General features: G+C 40.2%; 1 protein-coding gene and 1 pseudogene across 4 annotated transcripts in view; one reads left to right on the top strand and one right to left on the bottom strand.

Annotated features, from left to right (window-relative positions):
* Adamtsl1 (ADAMTS-like 1) overlaps positions 1 to 20,621 on the bottom strand; it is a 914,539-nt gene that overhangs the window by 490,430 nt on the left and 403,488 nt on the right. The gene's annotated exons all lie outside the window — the stretch shown is intronic.
* On the top strand, positions 16,017 to 16,852 carry Gm8949 (predicted gene 8949; annotated as a pseudogene).

The following is a 20,621-nucleotide window of genomic DNA, read 5'->3' as shown; positions in this document are numbered from 1 at the left end:
CAGGAAACCAACTGAATCCAACTGTCATTTCCTCCATATGTGGGAAACATAGTTGTGTAGTTAACTAGCATTCGTGAAGTTCTTCCTCATGCCAGGCCCCAGAATGCACCTAATAGGGTTCTCGTTTAGTTCTCAGACCATTGTAAGTGTATCCTGGTATCCTCAGCACGGAAGAATGTACGGTGTTTACATGTCTAGTAAACAGCCCAGCAAGGAGTTGAACAATTAGTTCAATTTAAGTCCTCATTGCTTAAACCAGGGTCTTTGGAAAACAAAATGAGGGGTTAGAAGAGCAATAGGAAGTTTGCTTTGGAGATTTTGGAGCCTAGCCCACCAGGAAAGGGTGTTAGCAGAGAGCTGGGGATGGAGGGAGGAACTGGGTCTGAAATGACAGCAACGTTCCAGTACAGTCAGTGATACACAGCTATAAATGACGAGTCTTGTTTTTATGTTTTCTTGTCCTAGATAATGGAAAAACACATGAAATTCATATTCCACCTTGTAGCTGGCAATACTTAGACTTTTGAAACTCTGGCACTATATTTGATTCCACATAAGAACAAATATAAATAATGGATTAAATTGCGATGAAAAAACTAGATTCAGATTCTGAAATTTTAGCCTTATGGAAACTTGAAATAGTAAAAAAAAAAAAAAATACTGCAATGTCACAGGAATGTTTACAGCTAATCTCTAGTTGCAAAATACCCCCATAGGACCCTAGTCAGCATTCAGACATTTCTCTGGTGAGGAAAACTCTGACTTTTTTTTTTTTAAGTTTCTTTTCCTCTGAAAATGCATGGGATGGAGAGCTCCATTGTCATTTAAAAACCTATCTGCTACAACAAAATGGAACGTATTAATACTGCTCTTGCCAAAGGGATTGCCAATTGTTGGCTCTCAATGTTCTTTAAGTTAAAGCTTTAATTAAAATTTTCAGGTTGTGCTTTCCCCTTCCCCTCAAAAGAATATTTCTTATTTCATGGGGGAAAAAAAAAGATACCTTGCTTAGAGTAGCCCTGCTTAGATTTTGAAGTGAGCATCTTCAAAGGAGTTTTCTGATTAGGCCATATACTCCAGGGCCTTTCTTTTAAAAAGCATTTCCATACACACTTCCGGTACCCAATAAGCTCTTTGCAGATTCAGAGAGAAGCTATCCTGGTATGGCTGCCATGTGTGTCAGCCTGAGAGACAGGGGCCAAGGACAAACTGGAGGCCTCTCAGCTTTGATAGTGTTGTTGAATATGCATTCAAAGACTCTCATGTAAAGATTACAGAGAAACTGTTTGGGGAACCAAGTAGAACAATTTACTCTAGGAGTGGTGGGATCTTTTAAAACCAGAGCAGAGCTCAGCACAGATGCTGGCAATGTGTACAGTATGTGAAGACTTTTATGCTTTTTAATGCATGAATTAATGGGCCACAGATCATTCTTTCTGTGTGAGGCTCACCCGAGCTTGAACTAAACCCTTCATTTATTTAGATTTGCTCTTTCATTATACTTTTTTTTTGAGATTATACTATCATTACATCATGTCTCCCTTCCCTTCCTCCCCTCGATTCCCTCCCGTGTATTCTCCACTCCCATTCAAAGTCGTGGCTTTTCCTCTTTCTCTTTAATTGCTGTTGCTGAGACCGTATGATGTTATTTGTATGTTTATGTTTTCAGGGATGACCATTTGGTATTAAATGACAATTTGGTGTGTTCTTAGCATTCATTTCCTGTAGTTCTCTGTTTATGGTTGAGGTCTCATGAGCTTTAACCCTTCCACATTAGCATGTCTAGTAGTGTCTTCCCTGTTCAGGTCAGGGTTAGGCAGCCATGTTGGTGTTCTCTCCAGGAAACACAATTTCACAGCAAACTTCCTGTTCGTTGGCTCTTACATTCTTCTCGTCCTTTCTTCTACAATGGTCCCCTAGCTTTAGATGCAGGATTCATGTTATAGAAGTATTACTTTGGACTAGGCTCTACAACTCTGCATTTTGATCAATTGTAGTTTTCTATCATATAGGCCTATTCTTGTTGATCTCTCTCCCTGACTAGGGAGCTTTTTCCTGCCTTCATATATTAAATACCAAATAGTTTTGATGATGGTTACATTTTATTTTTGTTCTATTTTGTTTTGAGTGCTAGGGATCAAACCAGGGAATTCTGTATGCTAGACAAGTATTCTATCACAAAACTCTTTCAACAGGATATTTCTTATTAATATCATTCAGTGACTACAAAACACACCAAAATAGCTTTAGCAACATTCTGTAATCCTAGCTGCTTTTAAAAGATGTTCCACAGTTTTAGTAGTCTGTCTTGCCATGGAATGATAAATGAATGGCTGAAATCACTACCCTGAATATGTGAACCAGCTTAACTTTCTTCTTGTGGGACTAACACATGCATATTGAGACATGCTAAGTCATTGCAATATCCCGCAGAACCTGTGGTGGAATCACCATGCCTGATCTAAAGCTGTACTACAGAGCAATTGTGATAAAAAATGCATGGTACTGGTATAACAATAGACAAGTAGACAAATGGAATAGAATTGAAGACCCAGAAATGAAGCCACACACCTATGGTCACTTGATCTCTGACAAGGGAACTAAAACCATCCAGTGGAAAAAAGACAGCATTTTCAACAAATGGTGCTGGGCACAACTGGCAGTTATCATGTAGAAAAATGAGAATTGATCCATTCTTATCTCCTTGTACAAAGCTCAAGTCTAAGTGGATCAAAGAACTCCACATAAAACCAGAGACACTGAAACTTATAGAGGAGAAAGTGGTGAAAATCCTTGAAATTATGGGCGCAGGGGAAAAATTCCTGAATAGAACAGCAATGGCTTGTGTTGTACGATCGAGAATAGACAAATGGGACTTCATAAAATTGCAAAGCTTCTGTAAGGCAAAAGACACTGTCAATAAGACAAAAAGGCCACCAACATATTGGGAAAGGATCTTTACCAATCCTAAATCAGATAGGGGACTAATATCCAATATATATAAAGAGGTCAAGAAGGTGGACTCCAGAAAATCAAATAACCCCATTTTAATGGGGCTCAGAGCTAAACAAATAATTCTCACCTGAGGAATACCGAATGGCAGAGAAGCACCTGAAAAAATGTTCAGCATCCTTAATCATCAGGGAAATGCAAATCAAAACAACCCTGAGATTCCACCTCACACCAGTCAGAATGGCTAAGATCAAAAATTCAGGTGACAGCAGATGCTGGCAAGGATGTGGAGAAAGGAGAACACTCCTCCATTGTTGGTGGGATTGCAAGCTTGTACAAGCACTCTGGAAATCAGTCTGGCAGTTCCTCAGAAAATTGGACATAATGCTACCAGAGGATCCCGCAATACTTCTCCTGGGCATATATCCAGAAGATGTTCCAACTGGTAAGAAGGACACATGCTCCACTATGTTCATAGCAGCCTTATTTATAATAGCCAGAAGCTGGAAAGAACCCAGATGTCCCTCAACAGAGGAATGGTACAGAAAATGTGGTACATTTACACAATGGAGTACTACTCAGCTATTAAAAAGAATGAATTTATGAAATTCCTAGGCAAATGGATGGACCTGGAGGGTATCATCCTGAGTGAGGTAACCCAATCACAAAAGAACTCACATGATATGTACTCACTGATAAGTGGATATTAGCCCAGAAACTTAGAATACCCAAGATACAAGTTGCAAAACACATGAAACTCAAGAAGAATGAAGAACGAAGTGTGGTCACTTTGCCCCTTCTTAGAATTGGGAACAAAACACTCATGGAAGGAGTTACAGAGACAAAGTTTGGAGCTGAGATGAAAGGATGGACCATCTAGGGTCTGCCGCACCCGGGGATCCATCCCATAATCAGCCTCCAAACGCAGACACCATTGCATAAGCCAGCAAGATTTTGCTGAAAGGATACTGATATAGCTGTCTCTTGTGAGGCTATGCTGGTGCCTGGCAAACAGAGAAGTGGATGCTCACAGGCAGCTATTGGATGGAACACAGGGCCCCCAATGGAGGAGCTAGAGAAAGTACCCAAGGAGTTAAAGGGGTCTGCAACCCAATAGGTGGAACAACAATATGAACTAACTAGTACCCCTAGTCGGCCATCCTTGGGAAGAGAGGCCCCTTGCTATTGCAAACTTTATATGCCTCAGTACAGGGGAACGCCAGGGCCAAGAAGTTGGAGTGGGTGGGTAGGGGAGTGGGGGGGGAGTGTATGGGGCACTTTGGGGATAGCATTTGAAATGTAAATTAAGAAAATACTTAATTAAAAAAATTAAAATATTTTGTATTACATCTTTCCATGATTAACTGATTGCTTCTAGAATTTCCCAAATAACTGACATTTAGCTCATTTTGAGCACCACCTGAAAAATGTGATGTAGAGAATCATATTACAAAACAGGTGCTCTGGAGGAAGCAAAGGACATAGTTCTAGATTCTGAACATCTTCAGTGAGGTTCTCTCAGTCCCAAGCTCCAAAGTTGGGATTTACATTGTGGTCTTGTGAGTGTGCCCTGGAATTTAGCCTGAAGGAGAATATGCACTGTGTATGGGCTTTTGAATCTTTCCTTAATTGAATTACCTATTTATGATTCATCACATCACTTGTCACACACCTACTATACATCTGTTTTCTCTCTTTTCCAGTAGAAACATAGCGTATTCTATACTGTCCTGTAGAAATGAAGAAATCATAAAAATTTGAGTATAAGTGGAAAACTCTTTGTACTAAGCAAAAGGATTCTCATTTATAATAATGAGAGAAATTTATAACAACAACAAAGTTTTTGAATTATTATTCCATAGAAAGATATTGTTTGGCACAGGAATATTTAGTTATCAAATGCTAAAGAACCTACCTAACAACTTAAACAAATGCTTAGACGTATGGTTAATATAGCACTCTATGCTTAACCAGAGAGAATAATTCTAAGAAAGCAATAAATGCCTAAATTGTAAATAGTTTAAAGTTATGTCACACTAAGGGTTTTGTATATATATAGTGAAGACTCAGAGACAGACATTACATACATGTGATAAACTTTAACTTATAAATAAGGCAAACTAAGAGTTTATGAACAATAAAATAGAACAATGATAATATTATAGTAAGTTTTATTTTAAATTATATATTTTTTAAAATTATACATTTAAACTATAAATGTTACGTAAATTGTGGTACATCTATACAATGGAACAGTATACAACTATTTTAAAGATGATGTAAATATGTGTATATATGTTTTTATGGATATGTATATAACACATACATAAACTATGTCAGGTTGTGGGAAAAAGTAACAAAATGTAATATATTCTTCTATAAAAGAAAATAGGTCTTTTATAGATGCACTCATCTTTAAAATACATAAAGTATATGCAATAAAAACATTAACAGCAATGTAGGTTTTTATAAGGTCAATTGATTACTCTTAATTTTTACTTTTTAAAAAGTTTTTCTACATATGCATGTCTTAATTTTTTAGTAGGTAGAAACAATAAGGTTATTTTCAATTTCAAATTGGGATTTCCACCCTTCCTCTCCTGCATAGACAAAGATAGTAATTCATATGTTTTATAACACATAAAATCAAAGATATGCCTATGACTTTCCATTGCCCTCTGGTGGAAAAATAGAGTAACTTTATGAGAATGCTTATTAGCTAAATTACATCCAATAAATATCTGCATTCTAAGTCAGGTAAGTGATAGCTTTAGCACCATAGGTAGACTTGTCTATCTTTATTTTTGACTAAACCTTGAAGAAGGAAATAAGCCAGAAAAATCCTCTTGATTAAAAAAAAAAAAGTAAAGAAAAGAAAAAAGAAGAAGAAAGACAAGAAAGGTCACTTTAGTTAAGCTTGCAGATTAATAATACTGTATTTTAAATGCATCAGAAGAAAGCAAACACTTAACATTTCCTGGCTCATAATGAGTGCTGAGTTAGTGTTTGTCACTTTACTATTGCTGGTCTTCTCAACATGGTAAGAGTGTGCTGCAAAAATACACACAAGGTAAGAATATGAAGAAATCACTCCCCTCAGGGCTTTCTTGTCCCCTGTGCATGGACACTTGTACTCTAAGATATGGGCGACCATTTAGAAAAGGTTAATGCTACTACACCATAGTCCAGAATGGAAACATATTTTCCTAGGGGTGCTCGTAGACACATTATGTCAATATTCTAGACTATCACAGTTTATCCCTAACTGTATAAAAGGCCTGTGGTTGGCTTAGTCATGATGTACTAAATATGCATATTTGCTTACATGTGTAAAATTATATGTAAAAGAATTTCCGGGCGCCATCTTCAGCTCCAGACGGCCGGCCACCTTCCTGGTGAGAGCACGGGGGTCTGCCCGGCCTGAGAGGTTTGTGTCACAGGCGCCGGCGGGAGCCTTCTTGGCTCCGGGATTCCGCGGAGGGCAGGCTGCACGGGTGACCGTATGGAATACAGAGGCCAGCCATTTCTGGTACGGGCGAGAGTCGCAGAGCTTCTGGGGCGGCGCCATCTTCGGCTCCAGACAACCGGCCACCTTCCTGGCGAGAGCCACAGAGCTTCTGAGGCGGTGACATCTTCGACTCCAGGCAACCGGCCACCTTCCTGGCCAAAGCAACACAGCTTCTAGGAAAGATCCTGTTTTGGGCCTTCACCTTCAGCCAGGAGGAGGTCCAAACACCAGATAACTGTACACCTTCCCCGAAAGAGGAGAGCTTGCCTGCAGAGACTGCTCTGACCACTGAAACTCAGAGGAGAGAGCTTGTCTCCCACACCTGCTGATTGAGGGTAACAAAATCAACAGAGGAACAATCTCTTAACAAAGACAACTATAACAACTAACTCCAGAGATTGCCAGATGGCGAAAGGTAAACGTAAGAATCCTACTAACAGAAACCAGGACCACTCACCATCATCAGAACCCAGAACGCCCACTTTGCCCACTCCAGGACACCCTAACACACCTGAAAAGGTAGACCTGGATTTAAAAGCATATCTCATGATGATGGTAGAGGACATAAAGAAGGAATTCAATAACTCACTTAAAGAGATACAGGAGAACACTGCTAAAGAGTTACAAGTCCTTAAAGAAAAACAGGAAAACACTGCTAAAGAGTTACAAGTCCTTAAAGAAAAACAGGAAAACACAACCAAACAGGTAGAAGTCCTTATAGAAAAACAGGAAAACACATCCAAACAGGTGATGGAAATGAACAAAACCATACTAGACCTAAAAAGGGAAGTAGACACAATAAAGAAAACCCAAAGTGAGGCAACGCTGGAGATAGAAACCCTAGGAAAGAAATCTGGAACCATAGATGCCAGCATCAGCAACAGAATACAAGAGATGGAAGAGAGAATCTCAGGTGCAGAAGATTCCATAGAGAACATCGGCACAACAATCAAAGAAAATGGAAAATGCAAAAAGATCCTAACTCAAAACATCCAGGAAATCCAGGACACAATGAGAAGACCAAACCTACGGATAATAGGAGTGGATGAGAATGAAGATTTTCAACTCAAAGGACCAGCAAACATCTTCAACAAGATTATTGAAGAAAACTTCCCAAATCTAAAGAAAGAGATGCCCATGAACATACAAGAAGCCTACAGAACTCCAAATAGACTGGACCAGAAAAGAAATTCCTCCCGACACATAATAATCAGAACATCAAATGCACTAAATAAAGATAGAATACTAAAAGCAGTAAGGGAAAAAGGTCAAGTAACATATAAAGGCAAGCCTATCAGAATTACAACAGATTTTTCACCAAAGACTATGAAAGCCAGAAGAGCCTGGACAGATGTTATACAGACACTAAGAGAACACAAATGCCAGCCCAGGCTACTATACCCAGCCAAACTCTCAATTACCATAGATGGAGAAACCAAAGTATTCCACGACAAAACTAAATTCACCCATTATCTCTCCACGAACCCAGCCCTTCAAAGGATAATAACAGAAAAAAACCAATACAAGGACGAGAACCACGCCCTAGAAAAAACAAGAAGATAATCCCTCAACAAACCTAAAAGAAGACAGCCACAAGAACAGAATGCCAACTTTAACAACAAAAATAACAGGAAGCAACAATTACCTTTCCTTAATATCTCTTAATATCAATGGACTCAATTCCCCAATAAAAAGACATAGACTAACAGACTGGCTACACAAACAGGACCCAACATTCTGCTGCTTACAGGAAACCCATCTCAGGGAAAAAGACAGACACTACCTCACAGTGAAAGGCTGGAAAACAATTTTCCAAGCAAATGGTCTGAAGAAACAGGCTGGAGTAGCCATTTTAATATCGGATAAAATCGACTTCCAACCCAAAGTTTTCAAAAAAGACAAGGAGGGACACTTCATACTCATCAAAGGTAAAATCCTCCAAGAGGAACTCTCAATTCTGAATATCTACGCTCCAAATGCAAGGGCAGCCACATTCATTAAAGACACTTTAGTAAAGCTCAAAGCACACATTGCACCTCACACAATAATAGTGGGAGACTTCAACACACCACTTTCATCAATGGACAGATCGTGGAAACAGAAACTAAACAGGGACACAGTGAAACTAACAGAAGTTATGAAACAAATGGACCTGACAGATATCTACAGAATATTTTATCCTAAAAGAAAAGGATATACCTTCTTCTCAGCACCTCACGAGACCTTCTCAAAAATTGACCATATAATTGGTCACAAAATAGGCCTCAACAGATACAAAAATATTGAAATTGTCCCATGTATCCTATCAGACCACCATGGCCTAAGACTGATCTTCAATAACAACATAAATAATGGAAAGCCAACATTCACGTGGAAACTGAACAACACTCTTCTCAATGATACCTTGGTCAAGGAAGGAATAAAGAAAGAAATTAAAGACTTTTTAGAGTTTAATGAAAATGAAGCCACAACGTACCCAAACATTTGGGACACAATGAAAGCATTTCTAAGAGGGAAACTCATAGCTCTGAGTACCTCCAAAAAGAAACGGGAGAGAGCACATACTAGCAGCTTGACAACACATCTAAAAGCTCTAGAAAAAGAGGAAGCACATTCACCCAAGAGGAGTAGACGGCAGGAAATAATCAAACTCAGGGGCGAAATTAACCAAGTGGAAACAAGAAGAACTATTCAAAGAATTAACCAAACGAGGAGTTGGTTCTTTGAGAAAATCAACAAGATAGATAAACCCTTAGCTAGACTCACTAAAGGGCAAAGGGACAAAATCCTAATCAACAAAATCAGAAATGAAAAGGGAGACATAACAACAGATCCCGAAGAAATCCAAAACACCATCAGATCCTTCTACAAAAGGCTATACTCAACAAAACTGGAAAACCTGGACAAAATGGACAAATTTCTGGAAAGATACCAGGTACCAAAGTTGAATCAGGATCAAGTTGACCTTCTAAACAGTCCCATATCCCCTAAAGAAATACAAGCAGTTATTAATAGTCTCCCAGCCAAAAAAAGCCCAGGACCAGATGGGTTTAGTGCAGAGTTCTATCAGACCTTCAAAGAAGATCTAATTCCAGTTCTGCACAAACTATTTCACAAGATAGAAGTAGAAGGTACTCTACCCAACTCATTTTATGAAGCCACTATTCCTCTGATACCTAAACCACAGAAAGATCCAACAAAGATAGAGAACTTCAGACCAATTTCTCTTATGAATATCGATGCAAAAATCCTTAATAAAATTCTCGCTAACCGAATCCAAGAACACATTAAAGCAATCATCCATCATGACCAAGTAGGTTTTATTCCAGGGATGCAGGGATGGTTTAATATACGAAAATCCATCAATGTAATCCATTATATAAACAAACTCAAAGACAAAAACCACATGATCATCTCGTTAGATGCAGAAAAAGCATTTGACAAGATCCAACACCCATTCATGATAAAAGTTTTGGAAGATCAGGAATTCAAGGCCCATACCTAAGCATAATAAAAGCAATCTACAGCAAACCAGTAGCCAACATCAAAGTAAATGGAGAGAAGCTGGAAGCAATCCCACTAAAATCAGGGACTATACAAGGCTGCCCACTTTCACCCTACCTTTTCAACATAGTACTTGAAGTATTAGCCAGAGCAATTCGACAACAAAAGGAGATCAAGGGGATACAAATTGGAAAAGAGGAAGTCAAAATATCACTTTTTGAAGATGATATGATAGTATATATAAGTGACCCTAAAAATTCCACCAGAGAACTCCTAAACCTGATAAACATCTTCGGTGAAGTAGCTGGATATAAAATTAACTCAAACAAGTCAATGGCCTTTCTCTACACAAAGAATAAACAGGCTGAGAAAGAAATTAGGGAAACAACACCCTTCTCAATAGTCACAAATAATATAAAATATCTCGGCGTGACTCAAACTAAGGAAGTGAAAGATCTGTATGGTAAAAACTTCAAGTCTCTGAAGAAAGAAATTAAAGAAGATCTCAGAAGATGGAAAGATCTCTCATGCTCATGGATTGGCAGGATCAACATTGTAAAAATGGCTATCTTGCCAAAAGCAATCTACAGATTCAATGCAATCCCCATCAAAATTCCAACACAATTCTTCAACGAATTAGAAGGAGCAATTTTCAAATTTGTCTGGAATAACAAAAAACCTAGGATAGCAATAACTCTTCTCAAGGATAAAAGAACCTCTGGTGGAATCACCATGCCTGACCTAAAGCTTTACTACAGAGCAATTGTGATAAAAACTGCATGGTACTGATATAGAGACAGACAAGTAGACCAATGGAATAGAATTGAAGACCCAGAAATGAACCCACACACCTATGATCACTTGATCTTCGACAAGGGAGCTAAAACCATCCAGTGGAAGAAAGACAGCATTTTCAACAATTGGTGCTGGCACAACTGGTTGTTATCGTGTAGAAGAATGCGAATTGATCCATACTTATCTCCTTGTACTAAGGTCAAATCTAAGTGGATCAAGGAACTTCACATAAAACCAGAGACACTGAAACTTATAGAGGAGAAAGTGGGGAAAAGCCTTGAAGATATGGGCACAGGGGAAAAATTCCTGAACAGAACAGCAATGGCTTGTGCTGTAAGATCGAGAATTGACAAATGGGACCTAATGAAACTCCAAAGTTTCTGCAAGGCAAAAGACACCGTCAATAAGACAAAAAGACCACCAACAGATTGGGAAAGGATCTTTACCTATCCTAAATCAGATAGGGGACTAATATCCAACATATATAAAGAACTCAAGAAGGTGGACTTCAGAAAATCAAACAACCCCATTAAAAAATGGGGCTCAGAACTGAACAAAGAATTCTCACCTGAGGAATACCGAATGGCAGAGAAGCACCTGAAAAAATGTTCAACATCCTTAATCATCAGGGAAATGCAAATCAAAACAACCCTGAGATTCCACCTCACACCAGTCAGAATGGCTAAGATCAAAAATTCAGGTGACAGCAGATGTTGGCGTGGATGTGGAAAAAGAGGAACACTCCTCCATTGTTGGTGGGATTGCAGGCTTGTACAACCACTCTGGAAATCAGTCTGGCGGTTCCTCAGAAAACTGGATATAGTACTACCGGAGGATCCAGCAATACCTCTCCTGGGCATATATCCAGAAGAAGCCCCAACTGGTAAGAAGGACACATGCTCCACTATGTTCATAGCAGCCTTATTTATAATAGCCAGAAGCTGGAAGGAACTCAGATGCCCCTCAACAGAGGAATGGATACAGAAAATGTGGTACATCTACACAATGGAGTACTACTCAGCTATTAAAAAGAATGAATTTATGAAATTCCTAGCCAAATGGATGGACCTGGAGGGCATCATCCTGAGTGAGGTAACACATTCACAAAGGAACTCACACAATATGTACTCACTGATAAGTGGATATTAGCCCAAAACCTAGGATATCCAAGATATAAGATACAATTTCCTAAACACATGAAACTCAAGAAAAATGAAGACTGAAGTGTGGACACTATGCCCCTCCTTAGAAGTGGGAACAAAACACCCTTGGAAGGAGGTACAGAGACAAAGTTTGGAGCTGAGATAAAAAGATGGACCATGTAGAGACTGCCATATCCGGGGATCCATCCCATAATCAGCTTCCAAATGCTGACACCATTGCATACACTAGCAAGATTATGCTGAAAGGACCCTGATATAGCTGTCTCTTGCCAGAGTATGCCTGGGCCTAGCAAACATAGAAGTGGATGCTCACAGTCGGCTATTGGATGGATCACATGGCTCCCAATGAAGGAGCTAGAGAAAGTACCCAATAAGCTAAAGGGATCTGCAACCCTATAGGTGGAACAACATTATGAACTAACCAGTACCCCGGAGCTCTTGACTTTAGCTGCATATGTATCAAAAGATGGCCTAGGCGGCCATCACTGAAAAGAGAGGCCCATTGGACACGCAAACTTTATATGCCCCAGTACAGGGGAACGCCAGGGCCAAAAAAAGGGAGTGGGTGGGTAGGGGAGTGGGGGTGGGTGGCTATGGGGGACTTTTGGTATAGCATTGGAAATGTAAATGAGCTAAATACCTAATAAAAAATGGAAAAAAAAAAAGAATTTCCAAGAGACAAGGGACGGGAGCTAGGAGAAGGCTCAGTGGCTAAGAGCACTGGCTGCTCTTCCAGAGGAGTTTAGTTCAATTCCCAACACCCACATGGTGACACACAAGAATTCCTAACCCAAGTCCCATGGATCCTATGCCTTGTTTGGCTTCCAGTAGCACCAGGAACACAGGCTGTACCCAGACATTCATGCACACAAAAGACACATAAGACAAATAAACAAGTTATGCAATGTAGGCTATATCTTGTCATGGAACCATGGTGACTGAGAAGGATACTTTTTATTTTGAACCTTTTAATTTGGTACACCCTTCGCTTGTCAATCAATCAATAAGAAAACAATTTTAATGACTCATTACAGGAAAAAAATCAGAACTGCTTAACAGGGAGCTCACTTTTAGATATAGATGGGAGATGAAATAATCTATTATTGACATACAAAGCCAGAAGTCATGTGTACTTACACAAAAACCATCTTTGGTGTTCTGAGTGTAAAGGGAGAAAAGGCAAGCTCTAGATGGAAGAAAGATGAGACACGGACACACTTTAGAGGATAAAGATTCTGTGACTGCTGTCAGTACAGATGAAGTCTTGTGTGTTCTGTGGATATTCATCTGTGAGATGGCCAGATGATTTAAACAACAGTTCCTTTATGTAATACTATTCTCAGATCTCTCCTACAGTTACAGTATCTACCTTTTGACCCAAACAGTAAAATATGACCTGAGTTTACTGTGATTTCTTCTTTTAAGCACTTCTTCAACACAAGGAGGTGTGGTGTTAGCAACAAGCTCTTATGGTAGGTTATTCGGTTTACATTCAAAGATGCACTGAAGACAATGAGAAGTGATGGTTGTATGTTTTAAAACAAAAGTATATAGAGAAAAAAATGCGTACTTTAGAATAAAGGTGTGCTTTTTTATTTTGTTTTTATGAATTGTTCAGTCTTTCCAAGTGTATAAATGCCATGTTTTATGTATGAGAGAAGTACCAGAGTCAGTATTGAGCAATTTCACTATTGCTGATATCAGAAACCAACTACCAAGTGACAGATAAAAGATTTTTTATCTTGAAGTGCCAAAGGGGATACTCAGGGGGAACACCTGCTCAGAGAAGAAGTGGAGAGGGATGGGGGAAGGATTGTGGGAGACGGTGACTGGAGAGGAGGCCAGTGAGCAGGTTATAAAGTGAATAAGTAAATAAATATCTCCTTTTAATGAATTTAATGTATATGAGTGCTCTATCTGCATGTATACCTGCATACTAGAAGATGCATCAGATCCCTTTATAGATGGTCATGAGCTACCAATGTGATTGCTGAGAACTGAACTCAGGTCCTCTGGAAGAGCAGTCAGTGATCTTACCTTCTGAGCTAGCTCTCCAGGCCTTATCGCTGACTTTTTTAGTGGCAAAGACTCAAAGTTTCTTCATCAAATATGGTTTTAGGAAAACTTACACATATTCTTCTATACAGCAATGTCAAAATGTGTAAACAGTGTATGTTATTCCTTACATGGGCTGATTATGCTCCCCATAAAGAGCATAGACTGTCTAACATGAGAAAACTTTTTTTTAGTTGTTAGTTCAAGAGACTCCCCAAACACCATAGGCTATTGAAGTTGACCTTGGTTGCCCTCCAGAGGTTGAAGGTAAAGTCTTATTTCTGAAACATTATGTACTTCAGACACAAGACTCAGAAGATTCAAGTTAGATCTTACCTGAAAGCCTCTTCCCCAGGACTAAATTTCATAGAACTGGAAGATGCTGTGTTAGTTGCCAAGGGAGGAAAGGAACCAGGAGTCCTACCCTGCTATGAGGTCTATGAACCATAGCAACGACCTGCATGGCAAGATATACTCAGTGGCAATAGTAACACTCAAATCTTAGCAGTAACAAACAGCTATCTAATTGAACTTAAGATCTGCCCACGAGGAGGGACATCATGCCTGGTACTGAAAACCTAGTTACATACTTACCCATGGCTAGTGAGGTCATAGATCTTATAACCACGTATTGCTACTTTAATATGCTAGCACAATTCCTAGTTATATTCTAGATCCTTATCCTTATGTCTACAAGTAAGTCTATCTTGCACTACCTATCAAGGAAGATTCTCTTGCAGCAGAGATGGTCTCAGCAGACAGAGACCATCACAGAAAACCACAATTGGTTAAAATACAGAGAACCACTGATTGCGGAGTCCCCAGCCCTCAACAGATACATGCTAAACACAGTCTCTGCACTCAAGTGAAGTGGAAATTTCTTTTATTTTTGGAGAGTCAGTTGTGTCATGTGATGTTTTTCTGGAAACTGTCTTATGCGTGGATGTACTTTGCTGAAGCAGACATGTGGGAAGAGATGCTGAGAACAGATGGGTAGTGCTTTTCTGAAGGCAGCCTGGAAAAAGGGCATGTGATGTTTTCCTAGAGCAGATGCTTGAGAGAACACGTACTATTTGGAAAGGGTATGAAGATAACCCAGCAGACGGTGGATCATGCTGTGTGGTACTGGTTCACCTTGCCGTCCTTTACAAGTCATCCTTGGGCTTTGCTGATCCTAGTCTTCACTGATGATGCTCTGTGGTATTGGTTTACCTTGCCACTCTTTGCTGGTCATCACTTTTCATGACTTCGTAGAAAGAAATGCCACTAAAGAGCGTCTGGTGGTATTCCAGCAGCTTCTTGCTGCTTTGGGATGATTGGCAGAACCTCACAGTTTCTTCTGAATCAATCTGTCATTGCTGACTCCTGTATGGGGTTTGTAAATGGATTGAGCTGCTGCTGCTGATTACTGTGAACTTAACTGCTGGTATCTTGACAATGCAGATTGGATTCACCCCAAAGAACTATGTCTAAACAGGTCCACATCCTCCTTTGCCCTATCAACACGTCCACTACCTCTCTGGTGTGTGGTGGACTAGAAAGGAGGTTAAAGCATTTAAAGACCCTTATTAAAACTAGGTTTTGAAAAATATAAGCCTGCACCTAAGGCTCAGGAAACATCATGGAAAAGGGAATTGAAAGATTGTAAAAGCCAATGGCTGTATCTCCTAGAAATGACGGGAAAGGTACATCTACGATAGCTCAACAATCTGGCTGCCTAAAGAAGACATAAGCAGTGAAGACCAGTAGATGTGCTAATGTAGAAGTGGGGGTTCTCATGGCCTTATGCTTAGGCAAAGAACTATAGGCAACTAGAAATATGGAGAGGGAGAGAGGGAGAGAGGGAGAATCAGTCTTTCACGTGAAGGAGTCCAATAGCTTGTTATTCAATATTAAGTGATCAGGCCTGAGATCCTGCACATACAAGAAGGAATACTAAATGGACTTAGCAGGCTGCTCAGTATCTATCTATCTATCTATCTATCTATCTATCTATCTATCTATCTACTTATATAACTATAATAAAGAAAACGAGTCTCTCTCCACCAACCAAGCAAGATACCCAAAGGCCAAGGTGAAGAAGGTGACCTCCCTCTGCCCCCTGCCTTTGTCAAGAAACAGGAGGCCAAAAAGGTGGTCAATCCTTTGTTTGAGAAAAGGCCCAAGAACATCCAGCCCAAAAGAGATCTAACATGCTTCGTCAAATGGCCCTGCTGCATCAGGCTACAGTGGCAATGAGCCATCCTCTATAAGCAGTTCAAAGTACCTCCTGCCATTAACCAGTTCACCCAGGCCCTGGACAGCTACTCAGCTGCTTAAGCTTGCCCAAAAGTACAGGCTAGAGACAAAGGAAGAGAAGAAGCAAAGGCTACTGGCCGGTGCTGAGAAGAAAGCTGCTGAAAAAGGGGACTTCCCAACTAAGAGACTACCTGTCCTCTCAGCAGGAGTCAATACAGTCACCACCTTGGTGGAGAACAAGAAGGCTCAGCTGGTGGTGATTGCCCATGATGTAGACACTATTGAGTTGGTGGGATTCCTGCCTGCCCTGTGTCAAAAGATGGGGGTGATCTACTGCATCATCAGGGAAAGGCCAGGCTGGGGCGCCTGGTCCACAGGAAGACATGCACCACTGTTGCCTTCACACAGGTAAACTCGGAAGACAAGGATGCTCTGGCTAAGCTGGTGGAAGCTACTAGGACCAATTACAATGACAGATATGACAAGATCCGTCGCCACTGGGGGTGGGGGCAACGTCCTGGACCCTAAGTCTGTGGCTCACATTGCCAAGCTGGAAAAGACAAAAGCTAAAGAACTCGCCACTAAACTGGGTTAAATGTATACTAAGTCTTCTGTACATAAATATAATTAGAAAATTAGAAAAAAAAAAAAGAAAGAAAAGTAGACCATGAATTTGAGAGGGAGAAGTATATGGGGGGGGGGGATAAAAAAGAAATTTCGTTGAAACAAAAATTTAGAAAATAAAACCAAATAAATAAAATTCAAGAATTCTATTTTTTAAAGGTACAACTATTTTGTAAATTAAAAGTTATGACTGAGTCATTAAGCTGGAGATAAGAAAAAGAAATCTAAGTCACAGTAAGGCAACTCAACCAGGGTTCACTATTCAAGTCTTGAACAAAGGAGACAAGAAAAGTGGAATAGTCTTAGTTAAGCTTTCTATGAGGTCTACTGTCTGTTTAGCCACAGATGGTTGGGAAACCTGTTGTCTGAAGCAGTCTCTGTGATTCTATTTTTAAAGCAGTAGACTATTTCCTGCGCCCTCTTAGTCCTCCTTACGAATACACATTACCAAGTGTGGCATTTCATCATATTTCCCAAGAGTCTTAGAATTAAACACTGGTGATTTAAAATGTCTCTTACTCATGCATTTCTCATTGTGTCATAGATATGACTAATCACACCTGGCACGTGAAGCTCTGAAACATTAAGGAGCCCTCACCACCTCTGCAAGCTCTTTTTAAAAATACCTTTTGGACCACACACAGATTTTTTTTTTGATCTTTCACCTTAAAAGTTATTATTTCTCTCCTTTCAATGAACCTGGTGCTTTAAATCTTCTCCTGCCAGATGATGGAGTGTCCTTATTAATCCTATATATAAGGCATTTATTTCAAATTATACAATTCATATTTTGGCATGCCACTTATTATTAATGTCTCCTTACAATTTTAGCTATTTCAAGACAATGAAATTTCAAATATACTAAAAGTCCCTCCAGCATTTGAAAATGCAGCTTCTCTTCTATGATGAAGACACAGATAAGAGGTTTTTTAAAAAAAATGATAATATATTTTTATTAGATATTTTTTCATTTACATTTCAAATTCTATCCCCTTTCCTAGTTTCCTCTCTGAAAATCCCCTATTGCCTCCCCCCTCCCCCTGCTCCCCCAACCCACCCACTTCTGCTTCCTGGCCCTGGCATTCCCCTATACTGGGGCATAGAATCTTTGCAAGACCAAGGGCCTCTCCTCTCATTGATGGCCGAGTAGGCCATTCTCAGCTACATATGCAGCTAGAGTCATGAGTCCCACCATGTGTTTTCTTTGATTGGTGGTTTAGTCTCAGGGAGCTCTGGGGGTACTGGTTAGATCATATTGTTGTTCCTCCTATAGGGCTGCAGACCCCTTCAGCTCCTTGGGTACTTTCTCTAGCTCTTTAATTGGGAGACCCTGTGTTCCATCCAATAGATGACTGTGACCATCCACTTCTGAATTTGCCAGGCACTGGCATAGCCTCAGAGGAGACAGATATATCAGGGTCTTGTCAGCAAAACCTTGTTGGCATCTGCAATAGTGTTTGGGTTTGGTGGTTGTTTATGGGATGGATCCCCAGGTGGGGCAGTCTCTGGATGGTTCTTCCTTCAGTCTCAGCTATGAACTTTGACTCTGTAACTCCTTCCCTGGATATTGTGTTCTGCCTTCTAAGAAGGATCAAGGTATCCATGCTTTAGTCTTCCATCTTCTTGAGTTTCATGTTTCATAGCTACACGTACACAGTGATATGTCTCTAGTTCCGCTCAGACACAATTCTGTGTTTCCCTTACCCATTCTTTGAACAGAAAATTTTGAAGGTATTGTATCCAGATATTGCCTTGAGTCTTAGAATGCCATAAAAGTCAAAGACGGGGAATGCCAGTCCAGTGCACACCCGGCTCTATCCATTTACGGTTTCTAATCACACTAAAACTGTATCTCTTCAGCTGAAGAAATGCAAAGTCCTGTCACTGGGCTCTGCTTGTTACAAACCTGAGATAGTGAATGCCAGAACAAACTTCCTAGGACTTGCTTTTTCTTACCAAGCTGTCTTAGAGTCAAGAATATCCCAACTTTCCATTCAGGCAACATCGTCAATTAGGCTTAGACTCTTGAGTTTTCAAAGAAAAACAAAACAAAATAAAATAAAACTTCTTCATTTTGCTCATATTCCTTTTCAGTGCTCCGCTAATTCACCTTCACATCAACTGCACTATCCTGGTACAGGCTGCAGAGACAACTTCACATCAACTGCACTATCCTGGTACAGGCTGCAGACAGTTGGGAAGGGCTGGGCTCTCATTTTTTTTGTGTGTGGGATTTCATATTCCTTTTTAATTTTTCCAATGGACCAGCAGCAGCAGAAGCAGCAGCAGCTATGTATGCACTTTGAGATCTCTTTGAATGCCTGAAAGAATAAGGCCATTGTTTTAAGGTGTGCAGCCCAGAATGAGTCTGGTCCACAGAAGCAGCATAAATGGGATTCTGTGGTCTTGCACACCTGGGGACCAGGTGGAGATGGATCAAAACAGCCAGGAGAGGAGAGAGTGTGGGATGGACCATTTGTCATATTACCTAGACCCCTTTGAAAGTCACTCCCCCTCCTTCGCCTCTTTATGGGTATTTTTCCATTTCTAGCAACGCTGAAGCACAGCTAACCACAGCCTAACACCCACACTGGGCCTTTTGTCTTCAGAGAATTTAAATTTGGGCACAGTGTATTTGTGAAAGACAAATGCCTCAACGTGTATGTGGGACAGAAAATCTGTCCTTTAAGACATCAGGTGATAGGTGATGGACCCTAGTCCTGTTTTTAGGATTTGTGCCTGAGACAGGCCGATCCAGGAAAATCTGAATGCTGCCCTGACTACATGCCAACCCAGAGAAAACAAGTAAATGAACGACTAGGCTGAATTATCTGAGGCTGGTGTAAGACTCAGGAAAACTAGAAAAGGGTTCTAAGTTCTTCTCCTAGCAGAGAGCATTTTTGGGGGCTCTCATGAATGTCATGGGATTGTATTTTGATCTGACTAAATCACCCCTGTGATACATTAGCTCAGCTCACTCATACTGAGCAGGAACAGGGATTTGGTTGTCCAGAAAAACTCAGAGGCAGAGTCTGAGTTTAGGAGTTTGCATGCTTAAAGTGTCTTGTTCATGAAAACAACTGCCAGTATTCTCTGGGTAGTCAGTTAAATGAAGCCAGAAAATGAAGATAAGCAAGGCACAACTGTCTGAGATCATCATTGTTTGTAATGTGCCCTTACTGGGTTTTCTGTTTGTTTGTTTTTGTTTATTTGGTTTTTTTAAAAAAAAATTTTATTAGATATTTTCTTCATTTACATTTCAAATGCTATCCCAAAAGTCCTCTATACCCTCCCCTCACCCTGCTCTCCTACCCACTCATTCCCACTTCTTGGCCTCGGCATTCCCCTATACTGGGGCATATAAAATTTGCAAGACCAAGGGGCCTCTCTTCCCAATAATGGCTACATATGCAGCTAGAGACATGAGCTCTGGGGTTACGTCATATTGTTGTTTCACCTATAGGGTTGCAGACCCCTTCAGCTCCTTGGATGCTTTCTCTTGGGGGCCCTGTGTTCCATCCTATAGATGACTGTGATCATCCACTTCTGTATTTGCCAGGCACTGGCATAACTTCATACGAGACAGCTATATCAGGGTCCTTTCAGCAAAATCTTGCTGGCATATGCAGTAGTGTCTGCGTTTGGTGGCTCATTATGGGATGCAACCCGGGTGGGGCAGTTTCTGAATGGTCCATCCTTTAGTCTTAGCTCCAAACTTTTATGTTTGACCATGAAGTTAAGAATGATAGCTTCAAAGTAAGTCTCATTTACTGGAGACAAGT

Source organism: Mus musculus, chromosome 4, assembly GCF_000001635.26.
Source record: "Mus musculus strain C57BL/6J chromosome 4, GRCm38.p6 C57BL/6J".
NCBI classification, from domain to species: domain Eukaryota; kingdom Metazoa; phylum Chordata; class Mammalia; order Rodentia; family Muridae; genus Mus; species Mus musculus.
The sequence above is the reverse complement of the archived record's forward strand: the minus strand, read 5'-3'. Positions and strand labels throughout refer to the sequence as shown.